Here is a 17,610-nt window from a genome sequence, read left to right on the forward strand (position 1 = left end):
GTCCCATAGTGCTCAGAGCCATTTTCTTCATAATACACAGTTTAAATAATAACACGCATCCGACCGCTGAAAGAAACTCATTTGTACTTTAGATATACTATTCACGTGATTCAAGTACTTTGTAGTGCAGTTACATACCACCCTCTGATGGAAGTGGCAGACATATGCGAAGTTTTGCGTGGAAATGGCACAGACCACTGTTGTTTTTGTGATCAAATGTTAGTCTACGCATGGTTTCATGCGCTTCCTAGCGTTAGAGGTCAAACGTGTCACCTGTCGGCAGAAACTTGTGCATTCCAAAGGCATGTACGTCACTACTCAATCCTGGAATTCTGTCGCTGTCGCTGTTGCAGGGATGTCGTCAGCGAGTGACAAGTGACGTGTGTGGCAGTCGGTTGGCTGACCTGGTTGGCGCCCCACTTTGGCGGCTGTTTGCTTATCGGCGTGCGACGTATCAGCCGGCGATTAGCGCCGTGGACTGGTGTTTACCGTGGCGTCAGCAACGGCTGGCTGGTGCAGCCGGTACTCACCTCACACGGCACGTGCCACCAAGCTAGGACACCGAGCCCGCACGCTGCAGCCGATTCCGGTCGAGGTCGCTACGTGTATCCACTGTGTCCTCGTTTTAAATTTCTGCCCTTCCTGATCGTTTATAGTGTGACGATTTATGAGAGACAAGGATGTGGGCCGTAAAGGTGTATCTCACGGTTCAGCAATAATGTCGTATTTATGTATTACGAGCGGAGCATTTCAGTATAGTATACACTAATGTGACCTCTTAATATCGTGTCGGACCTGCTTTTGCCTCCCGTATTGCAACAGCTCGGCGTGGCATGGACTCAACAACTCGCTGGAAGTCCTCTGCAGAAATAATGAAAAAAATGGTTCAAATGGTTCTGAGCACTATGGGACTCAACTTCTGAGGTCATTAGTCCCCTAGAACTTAGAACTAGTTAAACCTAACTAACCTAAGGACATCACAAACATCCATACCCGAGGCAGGATTCGAACCTGCGACCGTAGCGGTCTTGCGGTTCCAGACTGCAGCGCCTTTAACCGCACGGCCACTTCGGCCGGCAGAAATAATGAGACAAGCGGCCTCTTTAGCCGTCCATAACTGCAAAATTGTTGTCGGTGGAGGATTTTTCGCACTAACTGACCTCTCGATTATGTCTCATGAACGTCCTACGCGTGAGCTGGGTGGCTAAAATTGTCCAGAATGTTCTTCAAACGAATCGCAAACAATTGTGACCCAGTGACTCGGCATATGGTCATCCATAAAAATTCTATCGTTGTTTGGCAACATGAAGTCCGTGAATGGCTGCAAATGGTCTTCAAATAGCCGAACATTAACATTTCCAGTCAGTGATCTGTTCAGTTACACCAGAAGACCCGATCCATTGCAGATAAACATAGCCCACACCATTACGGAGCCACGAACAGCTTGCCTTGGTGACAACTTGGTTCCATAGCTTCGTGAAGTCTGTGCCACACTCGAACTCTAACGTCATCTCTTACCAACTGAAGATCAGGACATCAGACCAGACGTTTTCCAGTCATCTAGGGTCAAAACGATATGGTCACAAGCCTAGGTGAGGCGCTGAAGCCGGCCGCTGTGGCCGAGCGGTTCTAGGCTCTTCAGTCCGGAACTGCGTTGCTGCTACGGTCGCTGGTTCGAATCCTTCCTCGGGCATGTATGTGTGTGATGTCCTTAGGTTAGTTAGGTTTAAGTAGTTCTAAGTCTAGGGTACTCATGACCTCAAATGTTAAGTCCCATGGTGCTTAGGGCCATTTGAAAGATTTGAGGCGCTGAAGGTGATGTCTTTCTTTTAGCAAAGTCACACTCGTCGGTCGTCTGCTGTCATTACCCATTAACGCCAAATTTCGCAGCACTGTCCTAACTGATATGTTCATCGTACGCCCCACACTGATTTCTGCAGATAATTCACGTAGTGTTGCTTGTGTGTTAGCACTAATAACTTTACGCAATCGCCGCTGTTCTCGGTTGTTAAGTGAAGGCTGTCGTCCGTGGTGAGAGGTAATGTCCAAAATTTGGAATTCTCGGAGCACTCTTGGTGTCTCGGAATATCGAATTCCCTAACGATATACGAAATAGGATGTCCCATGCGCCTAGCTCCAACAACCATTCCGCGTTCAAAGCCTGTTAATTCCCGCCATGCAGCCATAATCACGTCTGAAACTTTTTCACATGAGTCGCCTGAGTACGGATGACAGCTCCCCCAGTGCACTGCCCTTTCATACCTCGTGTATCGGATACTACAGCCATCTGCGAGCGTGCATATGGCTATCCCATGACCTTCATCACCTCAGCGTACAGCAGGCACAAAACCAGCACGAATTCAGAAAATGTCGTTCTTGTGAAAAACAACTGACACTTTATTCACACGAAGCTACGAAACAACAAATGCTGCTGACAGGCGGTCTCAGGGTGGTTCAAGATATCTAGATTTTAAAAAAAGAAAAAACTGTTGACACTGTTCCTTACGAGCGGCTTCTAATCAAATAGCGTGCGAACGGAGTATCGTTTCAATTGTGCGACTGTGTATCACAATAATATAGTGCCTAATAATTTTTTGATAGTTAATTCTGTAACCGTAATGTAACTATGGTGCAATTTCTGTCATGCAAGAGTCGAAATCAGTTTAAAGACACGATTCCTACGAAAGTAATATACAATGGCTGAGACATATATGCATCGAATTTATAATAAAAGTAGCAGATCCATATAGAACAAAACAATCACGATGGAATTGCATAGTTTCTTCCGTAACGTGAACAACAAGATAAAAAGTTTGAATTTCGTGGATGAGAACTGGTACAAAGGTGCTCAATGTCTCCTTGTTTTATTGTGTTTTAGTACTTTGTCCAACCTCTATTCCTCCTAATTACCTCGAAGATTCTCTTCTCCATTGATTTTGTTGTAGTCTGTACTTCTTACAGTGAAATTATCGAATCCCTCTTTTCAGCTCACGTGCATTCTCAAATTGCCTTCCATTGCGGTGTACACCCTTTACAAGTATTCCCCGTAGGTTTTCCATGAAGTTCAAATCCAGACTACGAGCAGGGCTGAGAAACACATCTATATCTTTATCTCCAAACAACTTTTTCGTTGTAGCAGAAACATGCACTGATACATTTCCATGTTCAAACATAAGATTTTCTTCCCCCACTTCCTCGTACGTTCTAATCCATTGTGTCTCTAGCATCTCAGTTTACACATTACAGTTCATTCTAGTGTCTACCCAAGTAATGCTTGATTTACCTTTAGTGCAGAAGACTAACAAGTCATAATACTTCCACTGCCAAAATCTCTGCTGATTCTCACTTGTTGCTGGCCAGCCGTTGTGGCCGAGCGGCTCTAGACGCTTCAGTCTAGAACCACGCAGGCTCGAATCCTGCCACGGGTATGAATGTGTGTGATGTCCTTAGGTTGGTTAGGTTTAAGTAGTTCCAAGTTGTAGGGGACTGATGACCTTGGATGTTAAGTCCCATAGTGGTCAGAGGCATTTGAACCATATTTCACCTGCTGCTCTCCTCTCAGATCACGCCAGTCGTACTGAAATGCATCCGGACCGTGTAAATTAAACTTCTTCTCATCACTGAAGATCACTTTATTTCATATTCAAGTCCATGACATACGTTTCTCAGTATACTCCAATCTAGCCTGTTTATGGTTGGCTGCTAGAATAAGTTTCCGCAGTCGTCTTTTGAATGAAAGATGTTTTCAATTAACAAAATTTTCTCGATCTCTTCAGGCAGTTACTGCCGACTCCAAATCAGCAACAAGTTGAGAAGAATAACGGTTTGTGGAACTTGCTTTACGCAAAAGTAGCCGTTTCGATGCCTCAGATAATTTTCTTCTTCGCTCATATTTTCTTTTCGTCCACACTGAACACCCAATCTAACGAAATTATAAATCACTGTACTTTAACGGTTCATTTTCTAGCCGATTTAACGATTAAACAGTCCCATTTCCTTCTAAGCACCTATTTTTGCTTGTTCATCACATGATAATTAATTTATGCGTGACATAGTCACAATCACGGTCACTAATGGTTTTTGTTTCCCAGCTACAGAAAAGACGTGTATGCACTCACTAGCATCGCACAGAGCCGACTGCCTTTATACCCAGTCCCGCTCTCTACCATCTGCATCGCTGATGTCTTCTTACATACTGTAGTACTGACATCAAACGCGATACAATTTGATTGCATTTGCCAGAAGACTGGATCTCATACTATTGCACGTACACTTTGCACAACTGTTCCAACCGACAATGTTAATTTTTCTACAAATATCCATGCCTTTATACTGATTTCCACTGTTGTATGAACAATTTATTGTCTTATTACTATTGTCATACAATTAAATATCAAATAATTATTTCAAGCGATCGAATTAAAAATGAATATTGTAATTATGATGTGCACTACTGGCCATTGAGGTTGCTACACCAAGAAGAAATGCATATGATAAACGGCTATTCATTGGAAAATATATTATACTAGAAATGATTATATTTTCACACAGTTTGGGTGCATAGATCCTGAGAAATCTGTACCCAGAACAACCACCTCTGGCCGTAATAACGGTCTTGATACGCCTGGGAATTGAGTCAAACACGAGCTTGTATGGCGTGTACAGGTACAGCTGCCCATGCAGCTTCAACACGATAACACAGTTCATTAAGAGTAGTGACTGGCATATTGTGACGAGCCAGTTGCTCGGCCACCATTGAACAGACGTTATCAATTGGTGAGAGATCTGGAGAATGTGCTGACCACGGCAACAGTCGAACATTTTATGTATCCAGAAAATCCGATACCGGACCTGCAACATGCGGTCGTCCATTATCTTGCTGAAATGTAGGATTTCGCAGGGATTGAAATGAAGGGTAGAGACACGGGTCGTAACACATCTGAAATGTAACGTCCACTGTTCAGAGTGCCGTCAATGCGAACAAGAGGTGACCGAGACGTGTAACCAATGGCACCCCATACCATCACGCCGGGTGATGTGCCAGTATGGCGATGACGAATACACGCTTCCAATGTGCGTTCACCACGATGTCGCCAAACACGCATGCGACCATCATGATGCTGTAAACAGAACCTGGATTCATCCGAAAAAATGACGGTTTGCCATTCGTGCACCCAAGTTCGTCGTTGAGTGCACCATCGCAGACGCTCCTGTCTGTGATTCAGCGTCAGGGGTAACCCCAGCCATGGCCTCCGAGCTGATAGTCCACGCTGCTGCAAACGTCGTCGAACTGTTCGTGCAGATGGTTGTTGTCTTGCAAACGTCCCCATCTGTTGACTCAGGGATCGAGACGTGGCTGCACGATCTGTTACAGCCATGCGGATAAGATGCCGGTCATCTCGACGGCTAGTGATACGAGGCCGTTTGGATCCAGCACGGCGTTCCGTATTACCCTCCTGAACCCACCGATTCCATATTCTGCTAACAGTCACTGGATCTCGACCAACGCAAGCAGAATGTCGCGATACGATAAACCGCATTCGCGATAGGCTACAGTCCGACCTTTATCAAAGTCGGAAACGTGATGGTACGCATTTCTCCTCCTTACACGAGGCATCACAACAACGTTTCACCAGGCAGCGCCGGTCAACTGCTGTTTGTGTATGAGAAATCGGTTGGAAACTTTCTTCATGTCAGCACGTTGTAGGTGTCGCCACCGACGCCAACCCTGTGTGGATGCTCTGAAAAGCTAATCATTTGCATATCACAGCATCTTCTTCATGTCGGTTAAATTTCACGTCTGTAGCACGTCGTCTTCGTGGTGTAGCAATTTTAATGGGCAGTAGTGTAGTAATGGTTCAAATGGCTCTGAGCAGTACGGGACTTAACATCTGAGGTTATCAGTCCCCTATAACTTAGAACTACTTAAACCTAACTAGCCTAATGACATCACACACATCCATGCCCGAGGCAGGATTCGAACCTGCGACCGTAGCGGTCGCGCGGTTCCAGACTGCAGTGCATAGAACCGCTCGGTCACTATGATGTAGTAATAGCGTTGGGCCAAACACGGAAGTGTGCTATTGTATGGAGCTAAAGAATACGTTTTAAGGAAGGAGAAATCCCGCTGGGCATGTAAGCGCCGAGTCGGGCAGAAGTAGTCGGCGAAGAGGAGTTGCTAGCGAGCGACAAGTGGTCAAGTGCTGACGCGGTGCGCGGGAACGTCCGGAACAAAATACAAGAATTTTAATATATGGCCAGGTATATTACGCGGTTATAAATGGGCACAGTACAAAGTCATGAAGTGGAATTAATACTGAAGAAGTGCACTATGGGGCAAACCTGTTATATGTAGCGACGATAAAGAAGAGCCTGTTGCCATACATTCTCGACGAATAATGCCTTACTTCGCACCAGCAGCATCTCATCAGACCATGATCGCACCAGTTTAATCTTTAGATTGCACCAGACTAGTCAGCATAGTAGTTTTTCTTAATTGAATACCGAGGGAGGTGGTGCAGTGGTTAGAGATTACGGTATTGGTGGGCCACCATAGGTGCAGACCCACTGCAGTCCTTGTACAAATAATGGTATTGGTGGGCCATCAAAGATGCCGATCCACTGTAGTCCTTGTAGAAATAATAGTATTGGCGGGCCATCAAAGATGCAGACACACTGTAGTCCTTGTAGAGACGGCCTGCAGCCATCTGTTGCGACTGTGCAGGTGCACAATCACCATTGAAGAGTCTTGTGGACTATATAGCAAAGTCCATGAACCACCACTTGTGCACTCACAAAAAATTTTTTTGTTGAAATGTCCTTAGAAACCAGCAATGCTGTTATCCAGTCCCTTGCTGAATTATTAACACACGTGCAAACACTAACAGTCCCAACTTCTCACATATTGTGCATTAATATGACCAACAGAAACGTGTGCAGTGAAATGAATGCTTACAAGTTACTTAATTTGATGAACTGGTGTCAATTACAATTTTATAACATGAGAATACAATAACAAAGGTACAAAATACATCATTAAAGAACATAACAATACAGATAACATTTGTAGTAATACAGGCTTTACAAAAGAATCGACATAACATATACATCAGTGTTACAGGAATTATGACATAAATACATACATAAAATATCAGAATAACTTTTGAAACATCAATTTCACACATGAGCAACAAAACAGAATAGATAAATAATGTCTAAACATCTTTTCAAAGAAAATAACATAGTATCAGAAAAATTCTACAACATAACTCTCATCAGCTAAACACATAAAGACAGGAAGAACACAAATACCCAAGGGTACACAAACACATAGTGGGATAACACAAAGAAAGGACAGGGTTTGTTTTACTGCAGTATTTTGCAAACAAAACTTTCTTTACTTCTTGGAGATCTCCCTTCGTTCTTCATTATTTCCAAAAAATCCTATCTACACATGCTTTCTGTACTTTTTTCGTATAACTTCTCAATGCATTTCTTCCAATTCATCACAACTCGTTCTCTTATATAGCCTACCCCCTCTTAAGCTAACTTAAATCTACTGAGATGAGATGCTAAACTAAGGGACGAGGCAATGCAGCAGCACAAAACAATTAACACAAACAGCAATAACAAAAAAATTGAAATTGGCAAAGCAAGCAGCATTATAGCAAATCAAATGCAACATTACAACTAATATAAGGCAATGTGCAGCAACAAGAAAGATAAATCAGTAGTAAAACTGGCTTAACAGTGTAATACAAAGTGACATTCGGTAGCACTATGCCTGGCAAACAGCAGCAGCAAATGCAATAACTTATATCTAATCATGACGAAGCTCAAGCAGAAAAAATATTACAGCAAAAATTGCCATGTTTAATACCTATGTCACATCTTAACACTAGAGTGATGCATCATGATAACTTACTCTAGCAAAAAAATTACCAAGTAGTTGAAAAGAAAATTATGTATGTTATTAATCCCTTCATATTGTTCTTTCCATTCCAAGTGCTCCTTTTTCGAAGAATATGTATCATAAAATTATTATTTAATAGATTTGTTGGCAGAAAGTCCTCACATTAGCAAATGCACTTAATTTTATTTTATAAAACTAATGCTGCAACACAGCGGGAAACCAGATATTAAACAAAATGAGCAATCTCTCAACTAGAAAGACAATAGATGTAAAATGTTTCTCATCATTTCATTAGGCATTTTAGTAAATATCATAAATTACGAGCTCCACAGTGTAATCATATGTTTTCAAGTTTGAGCGTGTCGTATTTGCGATGCTTTCTACAAAGGAATGTCAATAGCGAGGATAATGGCCTCCTTTTTTTTTCTCCACCTGTGCCTCTGAAAGGCACACACTAAGGGCTTTTTTCCAGGCGACTGTCGTGCAGCTGGGTGCCCACGACGCATTACGTGAAGGTGGTCACTTAACTTTCTTACCGAAATATTTACGACACCAGTTTGCACTACAGTGACAGTCTCATATAAAAAATTTCACAGGTCGAGAATTTGCGTTGCAAATGTGTAGAAACAAAATCCTATGAATATAACAGTGTGCAAAAAATCTTCGCCTGCATTGTGATACATTCACGCATTTACACACATTTCATAACTCTTCAAGTACGATTCTCAGCTGATTGATCATAAACATACCTCAACAGCATAATACACATCGTCATCATAATAATAACATCATAACAGATCAATCACATCTCAGAATAATCGCAGTTTTTTTCAATAATTTCAAGACCTCCAATTAAGTCATCTACCTCAAATGGACTTCAAAAATCATGATCCCTTACCAAATACATCATTCAAAGCTCTCATAGTATCACAATGGTTCAGAAAAAATATGAACAGTTCACAAAGTACAGACAAAATACAGTTTCATAAGTGTGAAGTTATCCAATTGTGTAATTGTGTAAACATCTGTCACTGATGTAGTAAAAAAAATGTTTGTTTCTCTGTTAAATAATCAGATAGCTGTGTAATTCTGTGTTAGAGAAATATGGTACCGATGTGTAAAGTTGTATAAGCAAATACCATATTAGCCAGGGCTCCTTGTGCTTGCCAAACACGTGGTACACAAAGTAAGCGTGTACCCCCCTGAGGATTAATGTAATTATACCCTCAGGTGTTACAGATTACAACAATGGAATGAAATGTATCAGGGAAAACCTTTGGATCATTGTAATTCAAAAATCTTTAAAGGATTGTTTGGGGGAAGAGACCAAACAGCGAGGTCATCGGTCTCATCGGATTAGGAGAGGACGCGGACGGAAGTCGGCCGTGCCCTTTCAAATGAACCATTCCAGCATTTGCCTATAGCGATTTAGGGAAATCACGGAAAACCTAAATCAGGATGGCCGGACGCGGGATTGAACCGTCGTCCTCCCGAATGCGAGTCCAGTGTGCTAACCACTGCGCCACCTCGCTCGGTCAAAAATCATTAAAAATAAATGTTTTAAGTACAAAATTAATCACTCAAATATGTGTCCTTTAGCGCTAAATGTGCGTCTTGCTGTAAGATAATCTCTGTGGATGTGTCGTAGTTATTGTCCTCTGAAAGCTAAGTTCTGCAGAAGTCAATGTACTTACCTCATCATAAACAAAAGTGAAATGCTATGCGTATAGAAATCGTTGTTATTACGTACATTACCGTGATCAAGAAATTACTACACTGTAACGTATTGTTGTGCTACAAAAAAAAAGCTGTCTCATTGTAGCTATACCACAAATGTTACTACTAAAACATGTTTTACTTTCCAGAAGAATTCAGAAAAACTGAGCAGATATACAGCAGATACAGCACACAAGCAACAATGTAATTGTGTCACACATTAGTAGCGTCGTGATATAATCATGTAGCTGTCAAAGAAACCAAATACTAAGTCATCTTCAATCTCACAAAAACTACTTCAAATAAGGAATGTCTTTTCAAGTAAACCAAAACGTTGCATTAAAGTCCCATTAGTAGTATATGTTCTAAGTATGTAAGCCTTGTAGTCGTTACGCAATCAACCGCGCGACCGCTACAGTCGCAGGTTCGAATCCTGCCTCGGGCATGGATGTGTGTGATGTTCTTAGGTTAGTTAGGTTTAAGTAGTTCTAAGTTCTAGGGGACTGATGACCTCAGAAGTTAAGTCCCATAGTGCTCAGAGCCATTTGAACCATTTCCTTATGTAATCGTGCAACTAACAAGCAAGAATGTACACTCACAGTAACACTATGTCCTCTGTTCACTATCACAATGCAGTGGTAATTACTGTCTAAATATGTTCCCTAGGTTGTAGACTGGATAGTTAACTTCAAAACATTGTTGCATTATAACAGTTTCAAAGTATGACAACGCATACTAGTAACGTGAAGTGAAAAGTTTTATAGCAAAGACAAAGTTAAAAAGCAGATTATCTTTCAATAAACGGTTTTACATGTGAAATGTGGTGTCAAACTTTGTTCTTCCTAGTATGCAGAGTTTCAACTTCAACGCAATTATCATGTGGTATACGTCGGATTCTGTAAGGTCCATTGTAAATCAGAAAGAATTTGTGACTCAAGTGTTTCTTCTTGTGTGACAATGAATGAGCTTTAATGAGAACTTTCTGACCAATATATAATTTCTTTGCATTTGATTTACCGTGTAGTTTTCTCCTTTTGTCTGCTGCAGAATTTATATTTTTAATAGCCAAATCAATTATGTCTTTGTGTCAAAGTTTACTTGTATTCAGAAAAGGTACAAGCTCTCTGATTCTGTTCGGTGGTTCTTCATTCTTCAGTACAGGAATAGGTGGTAAAGCAGTGGAGTCATGAGGCATTTCATTCAGCATGTTTTGAAATAAGTGTAAATATCTGTCCCAATTCTGATGCTTTCTGTGACAATAAAGTCTGCAAAGTTTATTGATTTCTTTCATAATCCGTTCAGACGGGTTACAATGTGGTGAGTACAATCAAATAAAAACAGGTTTGATTTTATGGTCCCGAAGCATGCGTGACCAAACACCAGATCTGAATTGCGGTCCGTTATCTGAAATGAGTTTACTAACGTGTCCAACTTCACGTAACAAATTTTTAACAAAGGCGTTGGATACAGACCGTCCAGTGGCTTTACGTAACGGAGTGAAGGAAATAAATTTTGAAGTAAGTTCAACAGCGACTAGAACGTACGAAAATCCATCCAATGTTCTGACAAGTGGTCCCAAGAGATCAACAGCAGCAAATTCTTTTAATTTAGAAGGAATGATAGGAAACAACGGAGCACAATGTGAGATAGTAGATGGTTTCGCCTTTTGACAAAGTTTACAAATAGACAAGACTCTTCGAATTCTCTTTTCCATATTGTTGCAATAACAAGTCGTTCGAAGAATATGATAACATTTTCGTGGACCAAAATCTGCGTAGCTGAAATGAATGTACCAAATGAGCTTATTAACAAAATCGTCTGGAATGAAAAGTACCCATAGCTTGTCATCAACAGTGCAGCTTTTGAAGAGTATGTTGTTTCTAACCAGATAATAATGCTGAATCGTGAGTGTGCGGCTTTTCATGCCACTTACTTTTGATGCCTTGCCAAATCGGATCTTTATCTTGTTCATGAGCAATGTCCTTTAAATATGTGGTGATGAAGTTTTCAAAGGCGACTTTCTGAACGTAAAGAATTCTGAAAGTTTTCTCGAGGTTGCCTTCTGTGATACTTTTCTCAAGCCCAGCCGGTGCGCGTGACAGTGCGTCCGCAACAATGTTCTCCTTGCCGGGAATGTAGACTATTGTGAAGAGGAATTCTTGCAGAAACAATGCCCAACGTTTTAACCTCTCGTGATTTAATTTTGAAGACATAAGAAATTGTAATGCACGATGATCACTGTATACTTTTACGTGCTTACCAGAAAGAAAGAAACTGAATTTGTTAAATGCCCAAACGATAGCTAAAGCTTCTAATTCAGTAACGGAGTAATTTTTTTTTTCAGGTTTTGTTAGCACTCGGCTAGCAAAAGCAATGGTTTTCTGAACAGTAGTGTCATTTTCTCTGGCTTCTTGAAATAAATGAGCACCAAGACCGACTTTAGAAGAATCCGTGCTAAGGCAAAAATCTTGTGACAGATCTGGATGAGCTAGTATTGGCGCATTAAGTAGCGATTCTTTCAAAGAACTGAATTCTAATTGTGCTTGTTCGTCCCAGTTCCAAATAGTATTTTTTCCAGTGAGAGAACAAAGTTTTGGTGTAACTAGAATTTGCATATTCAGAAAACGACGGTAAATATTTACGAGACCTAGAAAACTGCGGACTTGTTTTTTTGTGGATGGAACTGGAATGGCTCTGATTGCTTCTAACTTTTCAGGATCCGGCTGAATGCCTTCAGAAGAAATAATATGTCCCAAAAACTTCACCTTTGTCCTACCGAATTCAGACTTTTCCAAGTTAACTGTAATTCCAGATTCTGCAAAAATATGTAACACGCTGTTGAGGATGCGATTATGTTGTTCCCATGAGGCTTCTGCTATCAGAATATCGTCCACATGTAAGGTGATGTGACGCTCTAAGAACTCAGGTAATATGGAATTTAGCCCGCGAATGAATGCTAACAAAGAAAAGTTCAAACCAAAAGGAAGTTTCCGAAACTGATAACAAATGCCAAAACAAAGGAAAGCTGTGTATTTTCTACATTCTGGATGAAGTTCGATCTGATAAAAGCTGGATCTGAGATCAATAGAAGACAACACTTTTACACCATTAAAATTTTGAAGAAGTTCTTCCAACGTTTGCGGCCTGTCTGTTTCAGGAATGATGATAGTATTGATTTGGCTCGAATCTAAGACAAGCCTGATCGATCCATTTTTCTTCTCAACAACATGTAATGGATTGTTGTATGAGCTTACTACAGGCTCAATAATGCCCTCGTCAAGCATAGATTGTGTTTCTGTTCTAACACGGTCCCTATAATGTGCCGGAATTACGTATGGTCTAACACAAAATTTAGTATGCTCACAAACACGAAATTGGTATCTTGATTGTTCCTGTTTTGTGAGTAAAAACTGTGGAATGTGCTTGTAAAATCTCAAAAAGGTCCTGCCTATCAGTGTCATTACAATTCTCAATTGTTTGAATTTTATTCTGAATTAACTCATTAGTATCAAATGCGCCGTCGATATCATCCCTGTCAGTACTTGCAGAGTGATTGTTAGTGTCAAGTTCCGTCGAAAATTCCGAACTGTTGTCTAACAGGAGGAAAAGCCGATTAATTTCTTCGTCATGGTTTGAGAGCCAATCTTCAAATTTCAAAGCTATTGACTTACCTTCTTTCTCTAAACTTATTTCAGCATCGTGAAAGTTAAAGATTGCTTTGTATTCATTAAAAAAGTCTACTTCCAATATAATTTCCGTCGACAATAATGGAGCAATAAGAAAGTTCATAGAGAAGCTGTGGCTTTGACAAAAGAATTCTAAGTTGGTTTGTTGGCGTACATCTACACTTTTTCCAAAGATTGCACCTTGTAATTTAATCTTACGTAACGGAAGTGTGGGGCAATCGTTCGATTTGTTGCATTTGCTAAAGGCTGTTTCACTAATTACTGAAATGGGACTGCCAGAGTCAAGTACTGCCGTAAATTTTACGTCATTTACTGTAATGTGAATCACAGGATATGCAACGTTGTTATGTTTTACGTCGTGTTCCTGGAGTAAGATGTCCCTAATGTCTTCCATTTTTACGTAATTACTAGCTACGGCAGCTGCGTCGTCAGTTTCATATGTACGTTTTGTGGCTGCCAGCGGTATGAGTCATTGCCTATTGTCTCTTTGTTGGCGCACGTCGTTATTGGGATTTGGAGACCTAACTTCTACAAATTCACCTTGTCGAGAGGGCCCTGCCCTGTTTGAGAGCCGCCAGTTCTGATGCAATTCAGGTCTGCCGTTACGATCTTATAGTCTGTCGTCATGTCGGTAGATTCCATAGTTTCTTTCTTGTCGGTCACGTGATGGAGAATTTCTCCCTGAATCGTAACTGCGCACTGGACCATTGTGTCTAAAGTTATTCTGTCTCCCCTGATAATAATTATTTTGGTTCCCATATCGTCTGTTTCTCTGTTTGTCTCTGTAATAGTCATTACTGTGGAGAGGTGATCTTTCCCTGTAATTATTACTACTCTGCCAATGGTTGTAATACGGGTGGTGTCTGTTTTGGTCACGATTTGTGTTGTGAGAATAGCCTTGTCATGTCCAGTTAGTATTTCTTTCATCACGGAATTGCGACGGATGTGACCTGTAATTGTTGTGTTCCTGTTTTCACGTTCCACGATTGTCAGTGTCAATTTCTAATTCTTGTAAGGGTCCCTGAAAAGCTTCAATGTCGTCTTTGTAACGTCCTGCCAAAATAAAATGTCGTAAATGTTCAGGTAATTTGATTAAGCAAATGAGTTCTGAGGGTCTGTATGGGTTTGACAGGTGCAACGTGCAACGTGTCTTCAAAATATTTCACAAGACTGGAAAATTCAGATTGTTCGAAATGTTTCATCATTATGATGCTATGTTTTACTCGGTTTTGTGTGGCTTGAGACCAATATGCTGAGAGGAAGGCATGGTAAAATTCTCCTTCACTGTGGCAATCGTGAATGACCGATCGCATTCTTACAGCTGATTCATTCTCTAAGTAGCCACACATAAATTCTAATCTGTGTTCCAATGACCAGTTGGGAGGAAAACAATGAGAGAATTGATGGAGCCATGCTTGTCGATGAATGTCGTTGCCAGAATTCTTAAATGTTTTGAATTTACGTGTAGTAATGAACAGCTTATAGTCAAAATCATCATGTCGGCGAGTCGCATATCGGTCATTGTAACGTCGTTTCGGCGGTTCCATCTCAAAATTCGGTGTACCTTGCCAATTCCTTTTATAATTTCCGAAGTGCCCTGTGTTATTATTTTGTGGCTGTTCAGTATTTCTATGTCCCTCTTCCCGTATTAGAGTGTCCTCTGAAATACGTAATTCTTGTATTACCTGTGTCAGCTGATCTTGTACTTCCTGGATTTCTCTTTGGTGTTGCGTATTAATTTGATTCTGATTTTGTTTGAATTTCCTAATTTGTTCGCACTCTTCTGTGTCATTAAAGACTACCGGTTTTTTGTCATTCAGATTATCATCTACCTTCGTAGATAAATTATTTAGCTGATCTGAAAGTTCAATTACTTTATCTGATAATGAACTAATTTCCTCCATGTGTCTTTCTAAACCAATTTTCAGAGTATCTACTGTGTCCTTTAAATTTTCTTGAGTTTTTGCAAGTTGCGTAACCGAATCAAAAAAATGGTTCAAATGGCTCTGAGCACTATGGGACTCGACATCTGAGGTCATAAGTCCCCTAGAACTTAGAACTACTTAAACCTAACTAACCTAGGGACATCACACACACCCATGCCCGAGGCAGGATTCGAACCTGCGACCGTAGCAGTCCCGCGGTTCCGGACTGCAGCGACAGATCCGCTAGACCACCGCGGCCGGCCGTAACCGAATCGGTAGATGCATCTTAGTCAATTTTAGCTTGCAAGGTCCCATGATGGCTGCTTCGTGATTCTGTAATGCATTTTCATGCCGCGAAAAAATAGGTTGAAAATGCTCACAAATTTGTGTTTTTACGTCATTACAGACTTTTTGACATTTCTATTCAATGTTATGTAACTCAGTAGTTAAATCTTCACGTGTTTGTTCAAGTGTGGTGTCTAACTTTTGAAGCTTTTGCTGTGTTTGTCTCTGATTTTGTTCCATTGTGTGTAACTGTTGCTGTGTTTATCTCTGATTTTGTTCCATTGTGTCTAACTTTTGAAGCTTTTGCTGTGTTTGTCTCTGATTTTGTTCCACTTGTTGCATTAATTGCAATAATAATGTATTAGTGTCTGGAATCTGTTTCTCTATGCTTTTTGGCAGTGCATTTTCACCGGCAACATTCACATTTTAACAAGCAGAAAATGTGTCTTGACTCATTTGAGAAAACGGTGAGGACCCAAAACCGAAGTCTACAGTATTTGCAGTATTGTGTTCTGTCATTTCGGATTCCTGAGGCGAGCTGTTGCCGACCGATCGATCGATAATGCTTCCCTGTTCACTACTTGTTTCACTGTCTACACCATTATTTGCCGCCCGCTCCATTTCCCTATGCACTATTACCAAATTACTACTTTGAACGTCTGTTAATTCATTACACAGTGGTGCTGATAAGCTACGCTCGTCGTCACTATTATTTCTCAGTTTACTTTGGCGCCTAGTGTTACGTTTTTCACACGACATTATTGCCACAATATTTCACACGATAACACAGAAAAGCACAAAGGAGATTTTCTCTACAATTACGCGCTAGCAATAAACAAAAGCTACACTAATTACACGAACTACAAGAAAAAATCAGAAAATTCCAGTGAGGTATCCTCAGCTAAGGGTCGACATATGTAACGTCCCCTTTGAACAATTATACAAGACTGTGCTTAAACTGACACACAATATTTTTAGCGCAACGCAATCTGACTTTCAGAAATACCTACAAAAGAATGGCCCTGACTAACATTAACCTATACGTTTCACAAATCACTTACCTCACAAAAATCTTCGTTACTGTAACTACTGCAATACAGCGAGCGCCACTACTGCCAGCTAAATAAAAGATTCAAACTACTGAAGGCACTAACTACTGATAGGCACAGTTAGCAAAAGAAAGATTTTGATAGAGAACAAACAATGTATTTACTTTAATAGTCATAAAATATATAGCAGTTCATGACATCCATTCTTACAAATGTACTGTTTCTGATGGACACACCTACAGATTATCCATTCTCAAAAATCCGTCATCTCACTTCCCCACATCCACCACTGCTGGCGGCTCACCTCCAACTGCTACGCGCAGTTAACAGCCAACTGCCCAACACTACAATGGCAGACAACAATGCAAACTAGCCACAGACTGCACACAGCACAGCCAGTGATTTTGATACAGAGCGCTACGTGGAGTTACCAATATAAAAACCTGAACAGCCTGCTTACAATATTACCTAAGAGTAAAGAAGTAAAGGATAAATTAAATGAATATTTACAAAATATTACTTCAGAATAATACATTTGATTTTTTTTTTTTTTTTTTGTGCGATGCAAACTCTGCTCAGTTTACAAATCACGAAACAGTGTACTATTAAGTTATCTATTCTTCGTCAAATGAAACATAATCAACTTTCCAGGAATAACTTATATAAAAGAAAATAAGTATTTAAGAACGTTTGCATTTCTGACATCAGTAACATTCAGCATTACAATGAGTGACGCAAAGTTATTCATTACGCAAACTATTTTGCTAACAATTAAATTTTACGTGTATGTTTTCGGTACAAATTATTCAGCTGGTTTTCTGATTGACATTACTTCATGGTATTAATTATATTTTTACATCTGTGCTCGAGTCAGTGCCTTCGGTTCCTTACTACAATCCAGTGATTAGTTCGTAATTATAGTTTATTCCCAATTATTAATAGCACAGTAATTTTTGCTCACACAGTGAGATGGCAACAGTTCCTAAGAAATATCCAACCTAAAATTATAATACATTCATTTTATTCCAAATTTCACT

This window comes from Schistocerca cancellata, chromosome 1 (genome assembly GCF_023864275.1).
Source record: "Schistocerca cancellata isolate TAMUIC-IGC-003103 chromosome 1, iqSchCanc2.1, whole genome shotgun sequence".
Taxonomy (NCBI): Eukaryota; Metazoa; Arthropoda; class Insecta; order Orthoptera; family Acrididae; genus Schistocerca; species Schistocerca cancellata.